At 36.5% G+C, this 23,761-nt stretch overlaps 2 long non-coding RNA genes across 7 annotated transcripts in view; one reads left to right on the top strand and one right to left on the bottom strand.

Moving 5' to 3' along the window:
- Mir99ahg (Mir99a and Mirlet7c-1 host gene (non-protein coding)) overlaps positions 1 to 23,761 on the bottom strand; it is a 229,101-nt gene that overhangs the window by 133,390 nt on the left and 71,950 nt on the right. The gene's annotated exons all lie outside the window — the stretch shown is intronic.
- The window catches only part of 9430053O09Rik, a 29,345-nt gene continuing 7,739 nt past the window's right edge, over positions 2,156 to 23,761 (top strand). The window contains exons 1-3 of one of the 6 annotated variants that reach the window (XR_384978.3): positions 2,156 to 3,940; positions 4,580 to 4,928; positions 10,995 to 23,026. This is a non-coding gene — a long non-coding RNA (RIKEN cDNA 9430053O09 gene). Of the gene's footprint in view, positions 3,941 to 4,421; positions 4,929 to 10,994; positions 23,027 to 23,761 lie in introns of those variants that run through there. The other 5 variants (XR_003951960.1, XR_003951959.1, XR_003951957.1 and 2 more) reach the window with 5 other exon arrangements.

Here is a 23,761-nt window from a genome sequence, read left to right as displayed (position 1 = left end):
ATACAGTAGTATAAATTCCTGATATAATAGCCAAATACTGAAAGAAAAAATTACTGTCCAGTATCCCCCATGGCTGTCCATTTTCTATATCTAATATTTATTATTAAATAGTTTCTAACTTCAATGTGTTTGGACTTATTTATTTCCATCATTGTTTCCATGACTTAACTATAGAGAAAAAAAAAATGCAGGGAAGGATTCAGGTTACAGTATTAAAATATCCAAACACATGCTATCCTAGCACTGGTATTCCTGACACAGATAACATTTCTGTTTCACCTAGTCTCAAGATAAAGAAAATCCTGTTGGTGAAAGTGAGTGTAATAAGATACTGGTATAAATTAGTACTTTATATTTACTCTAATTCAGCTTTGGCTGATCCTGAAATTAGGTGGATCATCTTATAAAAAGTTGATTGCCTGCTATATGCCCTTCTTAGAGGCATATGATATACATTGATATTTTAAATGCCATAAAAACTGTGTACCTAAGATATCAATTTTTAGATATGAAATCTATGTAATTTACATCACCCGTCTCACATTTATGTTCCTCCTTTCCTCCTTAAAATGCATACAAATGACAGTGAGAATAGTATTTGAGTTCACTATGTAAAAAACTGTATCATGTACTTCTGTTATGAATGATAGTAATCTCTTACTATTGACAAAAGTGTTCAGTTTTATATAAAAGTCATTACAGTTTAAAACTATAAACACTCAACTTTGGATGATTCTGCACTTTCAGTCTTGGGAGACATTTATTGAGCACATGCTATGTTCAAGACATTGTCACACAGTGAGGCAACAAAAAGTTCTGATGTCTTTAATTTTGTGGATACATGTTACATAATATATGATTTATTTTTGAACAACATTGTGACAAGGTTATCATAATAATTACTCTAAACTTCAATTTAAAGAAATATATCCAGTCAGAATATTTTGTGATATTCTGGGTATTTATGATAACTGTATACAGCATAGATACTAATCATCAATTTAATACCTCAGATAAGAGAGAATTTTTATGGAAAAGGGCTATTAGTTTTGCTTAAATGTTCAGTATTAAATATTCTCATGTATACATTTAGACATAAATAGTAATTTATAAACTCTCATATTTACTTTGAGAATGTTTCCAAATGTTTGCGGATTCCTTTATTTAAGTTAGTATAGCTTATGTTTACATATAAATATTCATAAGAAATAAATACATTTTTGAAAATATAAGAGCAAGACTAAGCTAAGGATTAACTTGAGGGATAAAGAGATCTCACTATGAGTCTCCCACCAGAAACTATGCAATAGCCTCTTTATCATTAGCCACAGCCCACAGACCTTAATAAGTTTTTCTAATACAAAATATCTGGCTATTGACCTTTGGCAGAAAGTATGATCAGTGGCTGCTTTAGAGTTTCTCTGATGTTGAAATACCTCAACATTTTTTTTTCCTGCCACATCAAGAAACTACACTGTGGTTGCATTAAGATAATATACTTACTGTTTTTACTAGTGTGTGGATGATTACTATATGAAAATAGTAATATTGAAATGCAAAATTCGAATGTTCGTGTCTTATCCCAGGTATTTTCTCAACATAAAAAAAAAGAAAAAAAAAAAAGATGAATCTCAACCTATTCAGAGAAAGCAGCTAGCATACATATATGAACTCATATCCACCTAGCTCAAAACAAGAACCAAATTAGAAACACAAACCAGATAACACTTTTCCTGATTTCTCCATGAACAGAATAAGACTGTCAGAATCATGGGAGTTGGTTGTTTAAAGCTTCAAAAGAATGCTTTGTGGGAGGGAGTGTTTGAAATGAATTTTTAAATTCGAGTCCGCGTGGTGCTCCACTATAGCTTGCCCACAGCAGAGTCTGTGTATTTCTTACCACATCAGAAGCTGAGAACCTGTTCTTTAGGAAGGACACAATCATTTCTGCTGGCACACTGAATTCAAAACGCTCTTCTACAGAAATAAATCTGAAGATGCCAGTGTGCATCACCATTTGGACCACTATCTCCTTCTCCATTGCCCTATTTTTATTTTATGGCTCAAAGCATAGATGGCACGACATATCTACAGCCCATAACTGGAAAATGGCAAAACCTGACCTCTTTCAACACTGAACTGTGGTAGGAAGAATGTGTAGTCTGTGTTAGTATGTGTGTGTCTGTGTTTTGTGTGGCTACTGTGGATCTTGCTAAAGATACAGAATCGACCACATTTCATGTTCCTTAAATGTTGTTCCAGAGCTGCTGGCATGTCCTTAGGTCCATATGTTAGCTACACATTTCACAGAAAGGAAAACTTAACATCTGCACCCACAGAGTGACTGAAGCAAGACAGAGAGAGTGAAATACGAGCGAAAACCAGAATAATAAGAACAGAACAGTTGTCAGACGCTGTGAATTTGCTATGGATTCGAATTGTCTGTGAGCACATTTGTAAAGACAGGGGAATCCTTTCACTCTTAAAATACCAACACTGTACTACGGAAGTTTCTGCCCAAGCCTAGGAGGTTTTCCAATGGGATATAGCCACAGAAACGAATGTAAAAATGAGAAAATGTTGCTTATAACATCAGAGAAAAATAAAGTCAGAGAGACATTCAGAAAAATAACCATCCAGGTTACAGTCTGGCAGAGAGAGAGGAGAGAGAGGAGAAAGAGGGGAGAGAGAGAGAGAGAGAGAGAGAGAGAGAGAGAGAGAGAGAGAGAGAGAGAGAGAAGAAATATTTTACAATAAGATACATTATAAAGCTACACTAACAATAGGCTTTCTGGTCTTGCACTGGGAGATGAGTGTCTTGACCCTTGACCTCTGATCACATAAAACTAAAGAAATTAAGAGCATGTTTGCCATTGCTGTCGGCATTATACACATTTACTTTTTGTCCAAATTGCTATAAGAAAAAAAATTCTATTTCAAAACAGCCCAAGTCTTGTTCTTAAGTCATGTGACTCGTTTCCTCTCCCCCCCCCCCCCCCGCCAGCCATGTGCTCCGTATCATTTTACTCTGAAATAACTCTGCGATTTCAGCTGAACCTGCCTTCTCTTACAATGCACAGCACACCCCACAAGGGAGCCTGAGAACAGACTCCCTTGAAAAGCGAGGTTCTCATAGTTGGCCTGTAACCATGGAAGCAGATGCTGTTTTCTTCTTACCCTGCTTACCTCTTTGCAGCCTCGAGCTGCTCCCTATTGTTAAAAGGGGGTACGCCTCGATTCTTCTTCATCATGACCGAACTTGCCTCTTCTTCAAAGGGCATGATGCTGCAGGTCATTGGTCTAGACTGTTTGCACGGTCCAGAGAGCAGCCTTGATGTAACCCTTGCTCCGTCTGAGCCACACCACCAGCCGTGCAGCTGCAGACTGGAGGGGGACATTGGAGATCTGTATTTGAAAAGAAGTCTGTCTGATTTTGCCATTGTGCCTTTTCACTCATCGATCGAATGAATATCGAACCTTCTGTCGTTGCATGTGTGAAATAGATAGCTTAGCCAGCACTTTTGTGCCCAACCTGTGCTGTGGGCCAAAAGGTTTTCATTTTAGTCTCAAGTTGGTTTTTTTTTTTTTCTCCTTCTTTCTTTCTTCATACTTGATGAATTTTGTGTTGGCTTAAATTATTCGTATGCCTTTATCCAGCTGTTCTGGAGACTGCCTGGGATACTGTACAAGCAGGGATTTTTGTTTTGCTGTGAAAACGGAACTTTTTTTTCTCCTGTCCTCTGTTTTCCTTTGTAGCTGTCTTAAGGTCTTTTTTGTAGCTTTGTAGGTAGAAGTGTGCTAACTTTTACTACACCCTATAAAGCCGAGCATCTAAGTTATCCTTTTACGGGGACGACTTGATGGTGTCTGTTATTTAACAGGCTTAAATCCAGAAAGGTGAACTTGAGCCTCTCAAGGTGATTTCAGTGAATTTATAAGAGTAAGTAAACCGGATAAACACATTGATTTTTAAACTGAATGACAGTGTCTGCTAAACTCTATCTGAAAGGAATGTGTTTTCTTTGCTTTCTCTCCTTCTTTAAACATCAGCAAAAATATTAATTGGAAGTGTTGAAATATACTTAAAAGCACATAACTTATTTTGTGCTTAGGAAAGTACAAATGACAAATAAAATCATTATGATTTAATATATTGAAGTAAATATTACTGATAATATCTGTCTCCGGGCACGATTTAACTAAAAAAGTAACTAGAAGGTTTTTGCATTTCAATTTTTAAATATAACTAAAATTTCCTTGCTGCTCACCAGCAGCTGATGTTAATGAGACTTATGGCACCTGCTCATTCCCGAATGCCCAATTTCACCGTGTCCTTGTGAAACTGGGTAGCTTGAGGATGTCTTGGGTGCATCTCCCCAGCATGGTGATTTGAAAGCACTGTCTGTCTGTGACTGTCATCAGGAGTGGTTTGGTTGGATTTGAAGAAACGAGTACTTCATACTTAAAGGCATACATATTTTCTCTAATTGCCAAAGGCAAGGGGGAGGTCCAGGGCAGAATAAAAAAGGTTATTGTGACAGATGAAATATAATTCACAATGAGCATTCTTTTCATCTAGGCTGAAGTACCACAGGATTACTTACAAGTTGAATTTTGTGGCAGAACGTATAAACTCATATTAAAAGAAGCTAGAAAGAAAAGCAGCAAGCCTGTTACTCTCTGGCCCCGGAAGTGTTTATTTTGAATATGTCTGTCTTGGGATTGTGTTCTGTTTCTCCTAACATAAAGATACACTGGCGAGAAGAGGGACTAGGCAGCAAGGGTGGAAAGGAAGAAACCTAAAAGCAATCAAAGCTGCTTCTTCCCTCTACCAATGAAGAAAGAGGAGTTAGATGGATTTTTATTCTCTTTGGGATGCACATGCAACAATCATATTTTTCAGCACACGTTTATTTTTGGCTGCAAAAGTAGGTAACTATTATTTTATAAACTTACTATACCTTAGATAATATTTTTCCTTCCTTTAAAGTTCCTAGGGTCAAATGATTTACGAGGGTGTTTTTGTTTTTTTCTGTTCTGTTTTGTTTTGTTTGTTTAGATTCTGGTTAGCATTCTGTGAGGGTTGAACACAGGTACATGTTTGACCAGATATTTTGTTTCCTTTAGCTTCTTTGTTCTAGCTTAAATGAAAATAGTTTCATTTGACCTCTGTACATTTTATTTCTAGATGCAAAAAAAAAAAATGCTTTCCTTTCTATTTGTACAAAGGTCAGTTTTTAAATTAACTGAAAAGCAAACCATGTACTTTATAAATATTCAGGCACCATAAAAAAAAAACTCGGAATATAAACCCATCTGCAATTAATTTTTAAGCAGTGAGTCTGGGTTTATCTATTCCTGGAAATCACATGCTTTGTATTTTCCATTCTTTTTCTAAGTTAACCGAAGTAACTGCCCTGTGTTAAGGGAAAGCTACGAGGTTCTGCCTGCTAGTCATCTTCTGCTGGAAACCAGGCTGCCCTCTCTCTCTTAAGCTCTGATGGACTATCTCTTGTTTTACAGTTACCCATAGCATGCATGTGTGTATATGACTGTGTATGAGTGTGAGTTTGTGCATGCTTCTTAATTGAGGTCTTTTCAATTTACCAGATAAATTTCTTATTGTAAACCCTGCAGTGAATAATTCAAATGCAGTGAGTTTACTTACATGTTGTCTGAGTGAAGGGAGCAAAGGCATACATGCCCTCACATGTAGCTGTTCTATATTTCTTTCCTTACTGCACAATAGTGTTGTTATTTTGATAAATAAAACATGCAGCTCACATTGACTACAAAGGCTTTGTTCCTCTGTGCCGACGTTTTAGCAAAAAACTTTAGTATATTTTCATGCCATATCAATAAGCAATAAGTCTCTTTGGTCTTGATATTTGATACTTTACAGATGTTTACTATGGCTTCCAATATCTGATTTCCCTTTTGCCTTGTGATTTGTCACTTACGATTAAAACATATGATTACTGTGCTACTGCAGAAAAACTAAGCAGTCATACAATTACCACCCATGGGTTGACTAAAACAACCACCTTCTACTGACATTCTTACACAGATAATGAATTAATATGTATGTTGAAGAAATGTTTTTAATGTCTATCTTTAAATGTTCTTATTAGTATAAATAAATAAAAAGAAAACAGGGTAAGCTTACCCAGGGGAAACCTACATACAGTTGCATCTGCCTTGTTATCTATAACATCACATATACTCAGAGATTTGTGTTCCTTCATGTCCCTCCTAGAAATAGAGGAACAGCCTCTGCACAAACCTTTGAATTTGGTAAAATACTGTTTCTTCCATTACTTGCTGGTGAGTGCGTTTTATATCATTTCTCAGCTATAGTTTTGCAATTTGCCATTACAAAATGTGAATGAGTGAGGCACCCTTTAAAGGAAACAAGTAAGAATGAAAGAAAATTCTCTTTAAAAAGATGAAGTAGGAGCAGTTATTTCATTGATGGGGTTCACAGCATACAGTTCTAGAAGAACCTTTTCTTTTACTCCTGGCTAGAGATAGTATCAAACACAGCATGTTCAGTATCATATACAAAAGGAACATCCATTCGCTCCTAGTGAGTATTGTAAAATGCAGGGTAAAGACAATATGTACCCGCAGATATTTTCATTTTATTATTACATGGCAGCTTTTTAAAATGACATGATCATATTGGAATTTACATCTCCTTAGTGTTTTCTTTAATTATCCTGATTTTATAATTAACATTAAGCATAATGCTAAAAATTAATAAGCATAGAGCTCTCTGTGTTTTTTTTCACAAGTAATATTTGCAGAGTTAACATCTATTCTATCTAAGAATTCATCTGCAGTGTTTCAAGGCAGGACATTTCTCACTCTGCCTGTCTTCTTCCCCTCTCTCCCTTTCTCTCTCTGGAAAAACATTTTTCCATAAACTTCTGCACCAATAGCTAGGGAAGACTCTCCAGCAGTCAGAGTTCAGTAAGCTCCTTGTGAACAGAGGGGGTGGGGGTGGGGAAACCCTGCAGACTTTGATTTTGTAAGACAAGTTGGCTAGGAGTCAAAATTGCCACATGTGGTGTGAAAAAATGCCACCCTGGTGTGAACAAAAGGTTTAAAATGGAGTCAAGAAGCAAGCAGGCTCCGTGTCTAAGCTTTTCCTGGGAATTGTCTGCCACAACCTGCAGGGTAATCGAGTGGGCTGGGAAGAATAGAAAGAGCTTGAAGCTCCGACTCAGAAACACCAGGAGTCAAATGTGTCCCTTGGTTTTTGTTTTTTGGGGTTTGTTTGTTTGTTTGTTTTTTTTTTTTTTTTTTTGGTTTGGTTTTATCTCTTTGTCGTTTCCAACTTTTATGTGTTGCATTTTGTTTTTATTTTGTTTTGTTTTGTCTCATTTAGGCATCATTACACTAAAGTGTTTTACCCAAACATAAAACAAATCCAAAGGAGTCACAGAATGTGTGAGAAACAACTGCTCCTTACAGAGGGATTGTTGGGGTTGGGTTTTTGTTGTTGTTGTTGTTGTTGTTGTTTGTAAGTTCTTTTAATCTTCCATTCCTCCATTCATAACAAAAACATGTTTTCAAATTAAACTCTTTGTTTTGTTTCCTGAAGTTTTATTATAGAAGGGTATGTAGGACACAGGCTTTCAAAGTCCAAACTGATAGCATATATATATACATATACACATATATGTGTGTGTGTGTGTGTGGTATGTGTGTAATATTTGTGTGTGTTTATCTTCTAAATTATCAAGAAAAGATGAAAGAAAGATACTGCGCGTGTTATTACAAACAAATATTTCATTATTCAGTAAAGAAGTCAATGATTCTAGATCCAGCAGGAATGCTTCTTCATAAAAACCACGAACACGATGGTGAAAACACAGTGATGCTGTGTGTTTCCTAGTATTTCATGTTGTACTTCACCAACAAAATATCTTAGTCATAAAAATAGTCAATAAATCCAAAGTTTAAAAATGTCATAGGCTTAAATCACTAAAATAGCATTCAAACTTACAGATACTAAGGTAGATACTACTGTTTCAAAATTCATGCTAATATTTTAGTATATTCATAAAGACTCTAGTTTAGGAATGCCAGTTACATGAGAAATTATGCAAAGGTTTTAAGCAAAGAAATACTTCTTGGGTGACTATGATCTAATTGATACAAAAATGGTAACCAGAGAAATCATTAAAAACTATTTTAAAAATTTAAACTTCAAACCGTCTTCATTACATGTGCATGTTGTCTTTCCTAAGATTTGGGTCTAAATCCAGCAAGTCACACTGGTTATGAATGTAGGTCAAGACAGGAATGCTTTTCTATTTACTCTTTGTGAGCCTGGGTAGAAATCAATCTATTACTTTCATTACAACCACACAATCAATTCCATTTAAAGCGTAATACAACAGCCAAGTCCAAGGACAATATGGATCCTTGGGAAAATCTCATACCATTTAGAAGGCTGCACTTGATACAGCTCTCAATAAATTATTTTCTTTCTAATTAACATACATGCTCACTCTAAGAAAGCATGCCTAAAATGACATAAAATATCAGCTCTCACAAAAACTTAAAAGTAGATTTATCATTGAAGTCTCAGTAAAAGGAGAACCATCCCCTTGAAACAGTACGAACCGAGGACAGAATTCTCTTTCTGTATTCACTCTTATATCAGGAGAATATGATTTTACATTAAATAGAATGTATAAAGGAACATTTAAACACACCCCAAAAAACCTACCTAGAAATTAACAAAGGAAATCTTAGAGCAAATACTGCTTCATGCTGTTATCAAAATTGGCTTTATTCTGAGTATTCAGTTCTTCCCTCAAAAGTATGAATATTGCTGCATCTGTGAGCTGTGTTTATGTGCAAATCATCTCAGCAAACAAAAGAAACACACCCACTGTGCCTTTCATTTACACAAAACAGAAGCGTCATGTCAAATGACTCTAAAATATGAAAATTAGTGTCAACTTCACAAGTAAATTATTGAAGTACAAAATAAACAACAGTGTACCAACCTAATAATTGAATACACAAAAAACTCCTTTTGTTACTTGGTTTCAGAAAGATGTATAACTAACAAAGTAAGCATATATACATACACACACATATATATATATATATATGTGTATGTGTGTGTGTGTGTGTGTGTGTTTGTGTGTGTGTATCTATCTATCTATCTATCCATCTATCTATCTAGTGTGTGTGTATGGTATAACATACAGTATAAATACAGATATAAAATATGTACACATGTATATGCAATATATATAATACCATATATATGGCATATAAAGTAATGTTTTGATATGTGAATATACTACTTGATGACTAAAGTTAGTTAATTTATTCATTACCTTGCATACTTATCATGTCCTGTGGTAACCACATTCATCACGCAGAGCCTCAGCAATTTTCAAACCTATGCCACCTCATGATTACCTATAGTCACCATGCTTTAGTACAATGCTCATGGATATGCTATCCTGATACTGTTTCCCTTGGACCAGCTTCTCCCATCATCCCACACCCTTATTTTATAAATGGACATATCTTCTTATTTTCACATTAGCTAATTCAGCTAGCATTGTGTCTTCGATTTCCTCAAATGTTTGTCAAATAATTTCAAATCTATTTAAACTGATATCTTACCCAGATTCAATGTTAGAAATATATTTGCTATTTTAAAAAAATTTTTATTAGACATTTTCTTTATCTAGATTTCAAATGTTTCAATGTTCCCTTTCCTGGTTTCCCCTCCAAAAACCCCATCCCCCATCCCCCCGCCACATCTCCCCTCCCCCTCCTCACCAACCCACCCACCCCCACTTCCCTGTCCTGGCATTAATTTTTTTTTTATTACATGGTATTCACCTTTTCTGTATAAGAAGGATAATATACATGTACAACAAACTCTTTGGAAAGACTTTCCTGAAAACTGAGAGTATTGAGAATTATCTGTACAACAAAATATAATTCTTTATGTTGTTTCAAAATTTCATCATTTCTTCAAAATATTTGGAGGCTTTCACTCAGTCACCATTCAGAAATGCTTTTGCTCAAACTATTATTAAGGAAACCTTTCTCTTGCAAAAAGGTAACTGATTTTTTTTTCTTCAAGTGTAGCTTATAATTGATACTAATCAGAAGTTATGTCCAAGTCTTCTCTGGTACTCTCAATGGTGATGACCAAATAGGTGTCTATTTGCTCTTTCTTGCATATGAGAGCATTGGTTAATTTCAGAGCTTGCAAATGAATTCTTGGCCATATGCCAAGAATACGGCCAGAATTCCTTTCCCCAGTAAATTCTCCAGAACCAAATCTCTCACATCCTTTAACAGTTCCTTTATAGAAACCATCCACTTACACCTCTCTACCTTCCAATCTCTTGGTTCCAGGTTTCCCATTCAGAGGTATCACAACCACAGATTTGTTCCCATCATGCTTTACATCCTGGTGTCTTTCCTCAGAGGAAATGTTGGTATGAGGACATTGGAGATAAATAAAAATAAGCCTCTAACATTGATGTATATGGTATGAGGGTGTAGGGTAGAGTCATGTTAGAGTAAACACTAGTGTGAGCTCTTCATCATAGAACACTTAAAATTCAGAGTGAATCTAAACATAAAAGAGAGGTGGGACACACTTTAAGGATTGCACACTAAAGAGCATGGTAAAAGACCTCAGGTCATGATTTCAATGCATTGATTTTTTTTGTTGTTGTTCTTTGCTTTGTGCATTTGTGCACATATATGTACAATGAGCACATATTCCATAGCAAGTATGTGCTAGTCAGAGGGCAACTTCAAGGTAATGGTTCCTTCCACCTGGTGGAACCCACAGACTGAAATCAAGCCATCAGCCTTGAGGGCAAGAAGCTTTACCTATAGATTCATGTGGCAAACCATCCTTAAATAATCTTAACCCAGAACATCGTTGTTAAACTTGCATCCCTGACAGGGGTCTTATCATTTTTCATTATTTTTAGGTTCTGTATTCAAGCCCATCGTATGTCTCCTGAGAAGAAAGAAAAACTTCCCCAAAGTTCATGACTGAAACCATCTTCACATCCTAACCATATTGCTCTGGAAGGCCAGGGTTTCCAAAGAAAGGCCAAAGACCAACAGCTGTATTTCCTTGGTTTCTTCATTTTTGTTTAATGTTTGATAAAGTTAGGGTAGAATGCTATTTACCTTTGAAAGTTCAACTTATCCATGAACATTCGGTTCATATATCTAAGAATAAAACTGAAGGGGTTTTCAACCCCATAAGAAAAACAATACCAACTAACCAGACTCCCAGTGTCTAAACCACCAACCAAGGAGCACACATGGAGGGACCCATGGTTCCAGCCACAGATGTAGCAAATGATGGCTTGCTGGGTATCAATGGGAGGAGAGGCCCTTGGTCCCATGAAGGCTCGATGCCCCAATATAGGGAAATGTCACGGTGGGGAGGCAGGAGTGAGTGGGTGGGTAGGGACACACCCTCATAGAAGCAGGGGGAGGGGGGGGTGGGTTGAGGGTTGGGGGGGGGGCAGAAATCCAGAAAGTGGATAACATTTGAAATGTAAATAAATAAAACTCCCAATTAAAAAAACAAAAACAAAAAACTATGTTCTCTCTGTTGAAGAGGCTTTTAAAGAAATATAATAAAATATTACTTTCTATTAAAATGTGTTAGATTTAATTAATTTTCAAAAAGTAACTATTTGAGAACTATATAGTAAATAGTAAAACGTTATGAATAAAAATTCACATCATAAAAATAAAGCATCTTGGGTGTTCTAGGTTTCTGGGCTAATACCCACTTATCAGTGAGTGCATATTAAGTGACTTCTTTTGAAATTGGGTTACCTCACTCATGATGATATCCTCTGGATACATCCATTTGCTTAAGAATTTCATAAATTCATTGTTTTTAATAACTGAGTAGTGCTCCATTGTGTAAATGTACCACATTTTCTGTATCCATTCCTCTGTTAAGGAACATCTGGGTTAATTTGTAAAACACAAGAAAATCAAGAAGATGGAAGACCAACATGTAGATACTTCATTCCTCCATAGAATAGGGAACAAAATACCCATGGAAGGAGTTACAAAGACAAAGTTTGGAGCTAAGACAAAAGGATGGACCATCCAGAGACTGCCCCACCCAGAGGTCCACCCCATAATCAGCCACCAAACACAGACACTATTGCATATACCAGTAAGATTTTGCTGAAATGGCCCTGATATAGCTGTCTCTTGTGAGGCTATTCCAGTGCCTGGCAAATACAAAAGTGGATGCTCACAGTCAGCTATTGGATGGAACACAGGGCCCCCAATGGAGGAGCTAGAGAAAGTACCCAAGGAGCTAAAGGGGTCTGCAACCCTATAGGTGAGCAACAATATGAACTAACCAGTACCCCCAGAGCTCCTGTCTCTAGCTGCGTATGTAGCAGAAGATGGCCTAGTTGGCCATCATTGGGAAGAGAGGCCCCTTGATCTTACAAATTTTATATGTCCCAACATAGGGGAACACCAGGGCCAAGAAGTAGGAGTGAGTGGGTAGGAAAGCAGGGTGGGGGGAGGGTGTAGGAGACTTTTGGGATAGCATTTGAAATGTAAATGAAGAAAATATCTAATAAAAAATTTAAAAAATAAAGCATCTAAACTACATGTGTGTATGATGTGTGTTATGTTGGCAATGGTACTCAGCTTTTATTGGTTTCATCTCTAAAAGAAACCCTATCTATAATCAAGACTGTATCCTATTTAAAAAATAATGTGTTAATGTGACCTTAGAAGAAGAAAACAAATCTCTTTTAATTAATACTTCTGTAAAGTACATTTTGTAGTCAAACTATTGCATGAACCCCTACTTGGATTATACTTTTCAATTTCCATTTATAATTTAGAAATAAAAAGCAGAGCTACAAAATTTCTAATCTCACGATCCCAAGCTTACAAGAGCTTGAGTTTCGACTCACTGACTTAAAATGGTATAAAAGTGATATGTGCTCAGTACAAGCAGTTTAACTCTAGTGGTGAATGATACTATCTTGAGCCAAGGGTACGCAAGATCTTGCTATGTTCAGGTCAGCCATGTGACCATGACGGCCGACAACCTCTATATTCTGCAAGCCCTGCTCATCCATATTTAGTTAAAATCAAAGATGAAAAATATGAAACATGAGAGCATTTCTAAAGGGAGTTATTTATTTCCCAGACTCATACCAGCAACAGAAAAGAAACCAGGATCGACCTCAGCATTTTATCACTTGACTAGCATGTATAAGGCCTTGAGTTTGAACTGTGACATTTTGTTACAAAAAGTGGTTATATATCATTTGAAAAATTAATATGAGAAATTAAACTGTCAGCTCACTCGGCATAGAAACCACTTAGTAGAGGCCTGCTTTCAACAAGGCCTTTCTGAAGTGATTCATAAAATGAAATATATTGGCAATGTTTATGTAAGGAGTTCTTTTGTTTTAAATCTACCCATTCAAATACCATCATTTTTATGACCCTATGATATCCTTGGTTCTAGGAAAATTTATTCACTTAAAAATACTTGATAGAAATATATTAGCAATGCTCTAGCAGGTAGAAATATAGTCATTAAAAAAATCATTAGAAGGTTGTCTGCTGTGGTGGATGGTTACAAGAGTGAGAAAGAAGAAACAGTATTCCAGATAATGTTCTCAGATGGCAGAATGGGAACAAAGTTTGAAAACCTAGAAGTGTCCAGCCATGTAAACAGCATACAGTTTTAAACCAGAAGGAAGAGCCTGTGGCAGAGTCCCTGGGTAGATAGGAGCTCTGTGTATTGAGAGCAAGAAGAGACCAGCATAATTAGGCAAACTGAAGGGTGGGGAGGTTAGTGGGAATTACCTTCATGCCACTCAAGTATCTACAGTTACAAAGAAAAGTTTGACCTTATCTTCAGGGGGATAGATATCTACGAAGTCACAGTCTGTTCTGAAGCCTGCGATGATGAATCTGTGTGTAACCCATGTAGACTATCCACTGTAACTAGTGTGTTACACAATCCAACACTATCCAAAGGAATCAGAGTTTGAACTTCACTTACATAAAATCTGAAGATCTGGGATATGTGTTTATGATTTCTGCTTTTTGAGTCTGAAGATTTTGGATGCTGCCTATATAATATAGACAAGATAAGAACCACCTGTAGACGAATTAGCTACTCTTAGCTTCTTACCAAAAGAACGCTTTGTACAATTCCAACAGACTCCTTGAATTGCCAGAGCTTCTTGGTGTGAAAGAATATATGTTGGGCATGCCTAATCTATAAGACTTAAATATAAATATTTCCAAATTGGAAGCTACATATCGAGGAGTACAGATAGATTTATTGGGTTTTCAGAAAATGATTATATGAAATTGAGAGTAAAATACTGGAGGAACAACTGAGGTATTCAAAGTGAGATGTGCATTTGATCAAAATGCATTATATTAAAATCTGAAATTTTCAAACAACAAAAGGTATTTACAGAAGAAAATCTCTCTCCATATATGTGAATATATATAGTTGTTGTTATGGCAGGTTTTATTGAGTCTGCTTATGATAGCAAATAGTATTTTATAAAAATACTACATCTGGTACTACCTCTGACAAGAGGAGAAAGAAAAATTTGATAATTCATAAAAGATTATAGTGAGAATTCATCAGTTCCTGAACTTTACTATACTATATAGAAAACTTTTTGATAGTGAAATATTTGGTATGCTTCCTTAAATCCAATGTTGTTGAAAGGAATACAACTGTCATCTAAATGTATCCTCACAAGTACACTGAAAAATTCCATGAATTAAACATGTGTACTTGCCTAAGAAGTAATAGAACGTAGCATTAGGTTATCAAATCAACTTTTGTTCCAATGTAAGAGTTTTCCCTTTTGTCTACTTCTTAAATTGTTTTGTCATGCATGTGAGTATAAACTTTTTAAAGTTGTGCTTCTTACTCCATTTCCCAAGGGTGGATATTCAAGGCTCTATTAAAAGTCTTTAATCAGGAACGGAAGGGTGGGTGTTCTCATTCTATTTTTCTTGATGGAATCAAGAAAATTTGTCATGGTTAGGGCCACTATTATTAGTAGTAATAGTAGTGGTGTCAGCAGATTTCTATTAGCCAACCATTATGTTTATGTAGTCATCACTTTTAATCCTCGCCACAAATAAGCATTAAAGTTCATCTTCATATTTATACAAAAAAAGAAACTCACAATATTAACTTCACTACTGGTGATTTATGACCATACTCATAGATTAGAACATCTTTCAACCCTAATCAGAGAAGCCTTTTGCAGTGGATGACAAAAAAACAACGCCAGAGAATAAGAGCCCAAAGAATACAGAGCCCTAAATCTATAGCACAACTTCATCCCAAATCCTCAGGGATCAAATGGGGCAAGAGGAGGAGGAGGAGGAAAGATTAAAAGAAGCAGAAGCTCTGAATGTTTATAATAGTTATGTTTCTGGACACAACCTCGAACTTCGTTACTCTGATGCCAATCCTGAAGTGCTGAAGAGGATGCCCTATGTTTCATTTCTTTAGCCCCCAAAATGACCTCAGTTCTTCGTTCTATTTCTATAACCGTTCTGAACATCAGGGCGGCACATTACTCAAGGAAGAAGGGGGTGTCTTCTGTGTTCTCGCAACACATTGCATAAGTCTTAGCATACTGATTAGGAAAGCCTTTGACTCAGTTTTGAGTATTGAAAAAGGGAGAAAGCAGCCTTCCAAATCCACTATGACTATAAAAGAGTATAACTGTTTGAATAGTTTGGCGACTTTTTCCATATACCACTAGAATGGTATATGGTTATCTCTCTCTAAAAAAGAAAAAAGTAGGACTGGTAATTAAAACCAACTTCACTTTGCGTTTGGAATTCTGCAAAGTGTTATGTGAATAAGGTTCGAATTTGGAAGGCACTCTGAAGTAAGGGATTCATGTGTTAGTGGCTTAAACCTCACTGTGATAAAAGCAGCTAAAGGAATTGTGGTGGCATTGAGAGTTTCTTGTGGGATCCTCCCTGAATGCAGGCTTCATATCTGACCACCTCTTCTTTTCTCTTATGTTCCCACCCTGAAATCATTGGCAGTAATGGCCCCAATAGACATCTAAACACTGGAACTATCCAATCTTGAACACTGGGACTCTAAAACTTTAAGCTGAAACTTTACTCTATCTCAGGATATTGTCATAAGACCAGAAACCAGACTAATATAGTAGTTAAAGCAGGACTTGAGTAAATCCAAGCAAACACGTGGACAAACGGACTCATCATTGCTGGGACGTGGTTTGCCTGTGTCCATGAGCCGTAATCCTGATCTCAGGTGTGATGATGTTGTAGAGGCTTTAGTAGAGGAAGCATAGTAGAGGGAGGGCATGGTGGGAACACTCTCTGAAGAGATCAGTATAGTGGAAGGACGTCATGTCTTAATTACTTTCTCACTGACATGATAAAATACCCAAGAGAAGCAGCATAAGAGGTAAGTCATCTGGATCACTTTTTGGCATTTTCTGTCCATCCTGTTGTGGAAGACATTCTGGTGGGGACTTAAGATATGACTTGTTTTGTCTCAACAGACAGGAAGCAGAGATCTCAAAGAAAATGCAAGGTGTGTTGCAACATCCAAGGTGAACCCTGACAATCATTTCTTCTCCCCAGACTCACTTCCTAGGGTTCCATCACCTCCCCAAAGGGAACACAGCTGAGGAGAAACATGCCCAGACACATGGGCTACAGAGAATATTTCACATTCGAATCCTGACAGGTCATTTAGTTCTCAAAGGTAAGAATTGCTTCAAAAACACTACACTGCACTGCTGAGTCCCATCTGCTTCCTTTCCCTCCATGTGATTCTTCTGTCTGCTTCTCCAACAGGCTCAAACCAGGATGCCAGGTACCAATAAAGGCAGACACCCCATCCCCCATTACAAGCATCACAAATGGGCCAATCTGATCTTAAGCTTTCATCCACACAAATTATCAACACAATATGCCTATTTTTATTAATTTTTTTACCCTCAATTATTTTGTTATAGCCACAGACAATAAACAAATACAGGCCTGAAATATCTATCTATAAATACCAGTGACAAGCCTTTTTTTTTCCTTACTTTAACTGTCCTGTTCTTTAGAAATCTTATTTTTATTTAACTATATTTAGCAACTTGTACTGAACTATATCAAGCAAACCTATGATTGGTTTTTCTTAGAAACAGTGATAATCTATATACTAAATTTTTAAAAAAAAATATTCACATGAGGTTTATTTAAAGGAATTGTTTAGGTCACAATTATCTATACGCACTCATTAAAATCAATATATAGTATTTATTTTGATTTTGTAAGTTGTAAGGGTCGAATACTAGTATGGGTATCAAGACTACACACAAAATAACAAAATTCTGTATTTTTAATTATCTTGTTAGTCATGAGAGAAAAGGGTTGCCACAAAAATCAGTTGATCTGCTTCCTATAATTGAATAATTAAATTTATGCATTTTGAAACCCCAAACTACAGTCTGTCAGTCTCTGGAAGTTCAATCTTCATTGACAGATTTTTACTAAGGGTTAAATATGCACATATTATTCTATAAATAAAACTTTAGGAGTAACTTTTAGGGGAATTCTTCACGTTTTTCTTATAAAGATTGATAAATTAGCTTCTGTCAATGTTGATCTGAATATTCTTTTGCTAACAGCAGTGGGTCCCAAATGCATTATTGTTCTTTGTATACATTCCTTTCACAAGTGACCGCACATGCTTGGTAACACAGGACCAAATTACTCAGTGTCAAAGTCATAAAGGATTCAGGATAAAGTTAAGAGTGCTTGATGCCTCCCATACGCAATGGTAATAGGACCATCCTGGAGCAGGCATTTCTGTATGCTTAGTTGGATAATTCTAACAATACTTGCGTTGATCGACTTTTAGATAAGCAACTGAAGGTTAAACTAAAGTTGGTGTGTATGTTATCTAAAGTCAAAGGCTGAGAATGTGGAAAAATAGAATGTTAACTCATTATTCTAATATTACAACCCCAGCTTCTACTCTTATAGTAGACTGTTTTAAGTTTGGATTAATTACTAGTAACCAGAACTGTAATTGGAAAAATCAGGAATGCTCAGTTTGGTACTGCTTTGAGAGGAACCAATATGAGTTCCCTTAGCATTACTTACTTGGATGATATCTGTTTCGAGTAATTCTTTTAATGTATTTTAAAAGTCCACTTTGCCTACGAGTTGCTAATTTTACATCTTCCTATGTTCATGGTCCCTGTCAATCTCACTATTTTGACAGCAGTTAAGAGAGATGATCTACTGATAGGTGGGTAAGGAGGAACATGGTACCAACAGGAATCACCACAATACACATGGTCAGAACTTTAGCATTTTACTCAACGTAGCATATTTTGTAAAATAAGAACGATAAACTGGTTTATTTATACATTATAAAAATAGACTATTATTTTCATGTCCCTTGAAAAATCTATTTGCTGAAAAGCACAATGTTGATTCACAAGGCAATGGAAAAAATATAAGTGAATTTCTTCATTTTCACCAGCTATAAAATGGCATGAGATTAAGTCAACTTTTTTTTTAATTTAACATGGTTCACTTTTAATTTTCTTGGTTCTTAGGGAAAAAAAATAAGAGCTAAACCTATCTGTATTCTACTCAGCCATACATCAACAAAAATACTCTGTGTGTATGAGAAGATAAATACGGCATGTTTGACATTTGGAACATCCCTGCAGAGGCATGGATTTGTAATTCAGATCGCATAGCAGTTTTGATTTCTCCCTCATGTCCATGCCCTTTCTCTATCCATCGCCTTCCCCCCCTCCCCCAAATAAAACACAAAGACTCTATCTGCAGTGGACCGAGGGCAACCCAGGAATCTGTGCAGACTAGACTATCCATCACATTTCTTTCTTAATTGAATGACACCAGAATGAGATCGATAAAATGTAACAAGAGACAGCTTTGCATTTCCACACTCACTTATCCCAACCCCCCCCCACCCCATTACTCTCAGCCACCACCGTGACCAGAAAGCCCAAGTAAAGAACATGAATCCTGCTGCCAGACAAGCTCTTAAGATATGAAGGAACTTGTCAGGGAAACAACGAAAGTTACAAATATTAGACAGTAGATGAGGGGTCAAAAGGTTATTAACCAGTATAGAATAGTCTTCCTTAAAAAGCAGTTACGTAGTTGCATCCCCCCTCCTATGTAAGATCCTCCTCTGAAATGGTTCAATCCAGTCATCCCAGAAGCTCTCTCTATGCTTCCAGGATTTCTTGGGGCTACAGCAGTGAGTGTGTTTCCAACAGAGTGTGGGTGATGCTTCAACTCAAACCCAATAGGCTTAAAATGTTATAACACAGGGCAGCTGTGCTACACTGACGATTGCCCAAGGTTCCTGAGATCCTCAATGCATTATTGATAACCCCACCACTCTGCCGAAGCACAGGCTGACATCGTTCGCTCTCAACCTTGTTCTGAAGAGCCCTGGCTTGGCTGGGAATCGATCAGTGTAAAACGTTAACCAAAGAACAAAACTGCCCATGTAAAAGTTTACATTAAGAATCTCCTGTGCTCACTGACTGGCTGTGTTAACCAAAATCACATGGCCAGCTTTGCTATTCATATGTCGTTGGCAGCTTACATTGTGCTCTAGCCCCAGGCTATAGGGTGTAATAATTCATTTAACACTCTACATCTTGAGCTGATTATAAGTTATTTGTGGGGAAAAAATTTGCTTTCTGAAAGAAAAATAAACATGGATGTAGTTTTAAAAACCATTTTCTTCTTTCTATTACATTTTTCTCTGCATTACTTTGAAATTAAAGTTGATCTAGATAATTTTCCTGTATTCATATAGTGCTTATCATTAACATGTAGCCATTTCTGGCATTCCTACAGAGATGATATACTTAATTTTATATTTCATACATTAACTAACAAACTAAAACTGTGAATGGGAATGTCTAATTTTGCTCATAAATCTCAAAACTGGTGTTTTGAATATGAAAATTATATATTTCCTGTCTCACTACAAGCAGTTTGTAGTATGAATTCTAAGGTAGATTCTGTTACAGAGCACACTCTGTGCTTATGATTTGAATTGAAAATATTATGTACTGTTTGCTTGCTATAACAAGGGAATACTATTTCCTTAGATGATGGGCAATATGCAATGCCATCATTATTCCTGAGTGACTTTTGTACTCTGGAGCAAATAAGCTTACAATTCTATTACTATTCATTGATAAAAATAAGTAATAACACAAATCAGGTAGCGAACATAGAATTTGGCCTCATCTGCAGGCATTGGCCACCTAAAGTAGGTATAAATGCCTGCTCAGCCAAAGGAGACACATGGCATGTTTTGATGAATGTCTTTCATCTGTCATTTACTTGCTGAGCCCTCAATTTGCTATAGCATAAACTTGCTCAAATTGTAAACTGTAATATTGCCCGAGAAAGAAATAAGTAAAGTCCTAGATAATATGCATTTTAAAAGGTACATTTCTTAATAAAAGGAACTGTGTTTTTTCTTCACCAAAGAAAAGTCACGTGCATCTTGTAAGACACAAATTCTCTCATGCTTTGCAGAATATATGAACACTGAAGTACCTCAAGATTGCCATGCTCCTCTTTTTTAATAGAGCCATTGCCCCCTTTTTATTTTTTGTGGGCTGCAGGAGCTTAAGCCCTGGAAAAAGAGACTAGCTTCACAGAATGTGGAACTCATTTGTGAAGCATAAAGGAAACCTAAACTGGAGAAAAACACTTGAGTACTACCTCTGATCTGGCATGCTTTGCTGACCATCTCTTGTTTTCATTACAAATAATCTATTTAGCAGAATAAGGGTGAGACTGTCTGTAGTCGTGAGAACGACACCAGAGTCTGCTGGCCCTAGTATTGGAAGGACTCATCTGAACCTGTGCCCAGCTCCCACCTGGAAAGGTGAGACCTTAGGAAAGCCATTCAGATCCGAGCTAGAGTGAACTCTCACAAAGGCCATTAACTACTGCTTTAGTGGTGGCTGACCTTGCTGCTTTTATTTCGTGTAGATCATTCCAGATATTTCAGATGAGACTATGACTAATTAGAAGTGTTGGCAGAGTGCGTATGATGAAGAAACTGACTCTAATGATAAAAGCCACAAGGGGCTAATATGGCCACATTTACTGGACGAGATTCATTCTAGCTCCACTGGTGTCTGCATGGTTGTCAAGTAGGATTATAGGAGAAATAGCATGCATATTTTCTCCCTCCAATGGGATTCACGTGTGCATGGGTGTGGTCCATAGTTTAATTAGATTCCTTCTTCCACTCTTTTGTTTCGCCAGGATGGTTACAATAATCTAGAAAACAAACCTTATCTTACTGTACTCTCTGGGCTCTCTGACATGGCTGTTTGAATAGGAGAGAGATTTTCTTCTCAAAATGTAACTTTGATAATATCTTAGCCCTCTTGAAACTTGAGGTCGTCTGTAAATTTGTTCATTCATTGCAGGCTATACAATGAAAGTGACAAATTAAAAGAGCCAAAACCGAACCAAACGAAACACCAATAAGGTGAGACAGGAGGTAGCTAGATTTTACTCCAAGGAACTAATTTTCTAGGGCACAGGAGCATAAGAAAGATGGAGAAGAACTTTCAGTTAGTCCCGTGGGACAAACCTATTGAGATACCACAACCAAACACAGTTAATGTCTTAAGTTTTGGAACTCCATTTAGATGTACTGGTATTGCAACTTGCTACAAAAGAGCCTGAATGGCCATTCAGTCAACTGCCAAAATCAAAAGATTCCTTTCTGGAGGCAGTGACTATAGATTTTTATACTTATTTTTTTGCTTTGCTATGGGGCATTCACTGAGGACAGAAAGACTCTCAGTTGCGTTGCCCCGCCCACCCTGGAAACTATTGAGTTGCTCTGGTTTTGTACAGTGTAGAACAATTCTGCAATAATAAAACATCTCAACTCTGTGCAAAAGGTGAGGCTTTCCATCTCAAGTTTCTCTTTAATGGAAAAAAAAAGGAAAACAAAGCAAACAGGCTGACAGCTTTAGAAAATCCAAACAATTCCACTTGCCAAGATGTGTATTTCATGCGTTTTCACTAATTTCAGATTTGCTTCGTACGTTCCAATGCTAACAATGTGTGCTTTCAATTTCAAAGTTCATTTTCGTGCTGCTCAAAGCAATCTTCACCTTTTAATAGGCAATTATTTTCCTAATCGTCTTGTAAAATCTTTTCTCTGAAGTGACTGAGAAACAGTTTCAACTTATGCATTATGGACACGTTGGAAACAAACCGAGCAGGTTGTGAACTGCAAATTGGCACTTGATTGGTAAAAAAAAGTCTGTTAGAAAAAAAAGAAAAATCTGCAAAAAGATTATTTTTCAAGTTAGAAAACTTTTCTAACTGACAAAACTCACAAGGGGCTCAGAGCAGGAGGAGATTCTCTTATGGAGCAAAAACCACTGTCTTTGATAACTTCAGTGAAACCCAGACTAGTGGAATACTCCAATTAACATTAAATCTCACTTCAAGATTTTGAAAACTTTCCATGGCCTCTCTCCCAAAACTAGTTTAAGCTACTTCTCCCAGTTTCTTGGGGTGAAAACAAATTTACAAACTAAGATTTTCTTATTTAAACTAATTGGATATATTTTGCATGAAATACGGTGCCTTGAATTATATTGTTATATGGAAGAAACAAGCAATAAAGCAGGAAAGCAGAGGTGTATTTTAAGAACATCAGTTTACTCATCATGAATTCAGATGAAAACAAGTTCTCTCAGCCCTCTCTTATGCCACAAAACTCCTTGCAGCAATCCTAACTTCTCTATTATTTTCACAAACAGAATAATGGGAATGCATATAACCACACAGGTGGAGAGTGGGGACTGTGATATCTTAAAAATGATTTGACCAGGATTCCATTCAAATCAGAAAAATTAGTTACTATTTGAGGAAATCAACAAAATCTCCAACAAAAACTTCCTTTAATGTCAATGTTTTCAAGTTAACTTATGGTAGACTACTTAAAAGGCTTGTTTAGCTATTAATTGAAGCATTTTATCTCATGGATTTCCTTAAAATATGCTTTCAGTACTATTTATCATTGACTTAATATAGAAGGTAAAATACCAAACATGACTGAGCCAATAATACAAAGATCCTAATTAGTATCATGCCATAGGGAAACAATGAAGCGATTTTGTCCCCAATTACTGACAATTAGCCAAAGTACAACAGTTAATTTCATGGAAATAAAGCCACATAACATGAAAGGAATACCCTGTCATGATGAATGGCATTTGTCTGGACTCCTTAACTGGTTCTTTCAATAATGAAGCATAAAAGTTTGAAGCAACTTGAACAGCTTTAACACATAGAAAACTCAAAAGTCTGAGTATTTGAAGATCCTAATTTTTGAGCATCTATGGAACCGTGTAGTTCAATGCAGGAATACCTTGAAGCACATAGAGTTTTCAGTCCCTTAAACCTAAAGATATTATCGTTCCAGGCAACATGTTTGTTCAGCAATAATCCTGGTATACATTGTTACACAAAGATAGTTTGTAAACCTTGTCACTATCCTGACACACATGCTACAGGATACAGTGAGCTGGTGATGGTTATAGAAGTCACAAAGTCCCTAGTTTCCTTGACTCTTTTATCCCACTCAATTTTTCTCTCTGCTTCCTTC

The sequence above is a fragment of the Mus musculus genome, chromosome 16, assembly GCF_000001635.26.
Source record: "Mus musculus strain C57BL/6J chromosome 16, GRCm38.p6 C57BL/6J".
NCBI classification, from domain to species: domain Eukaryota; kingdom Metazoa; phylum Chordata; class Mammalia; order Rodentia; family Muridae; genus Mus; species Mus musculus.
This window is presented reverse-complemented; position numbering and strand designations above follow the sequence as displayed.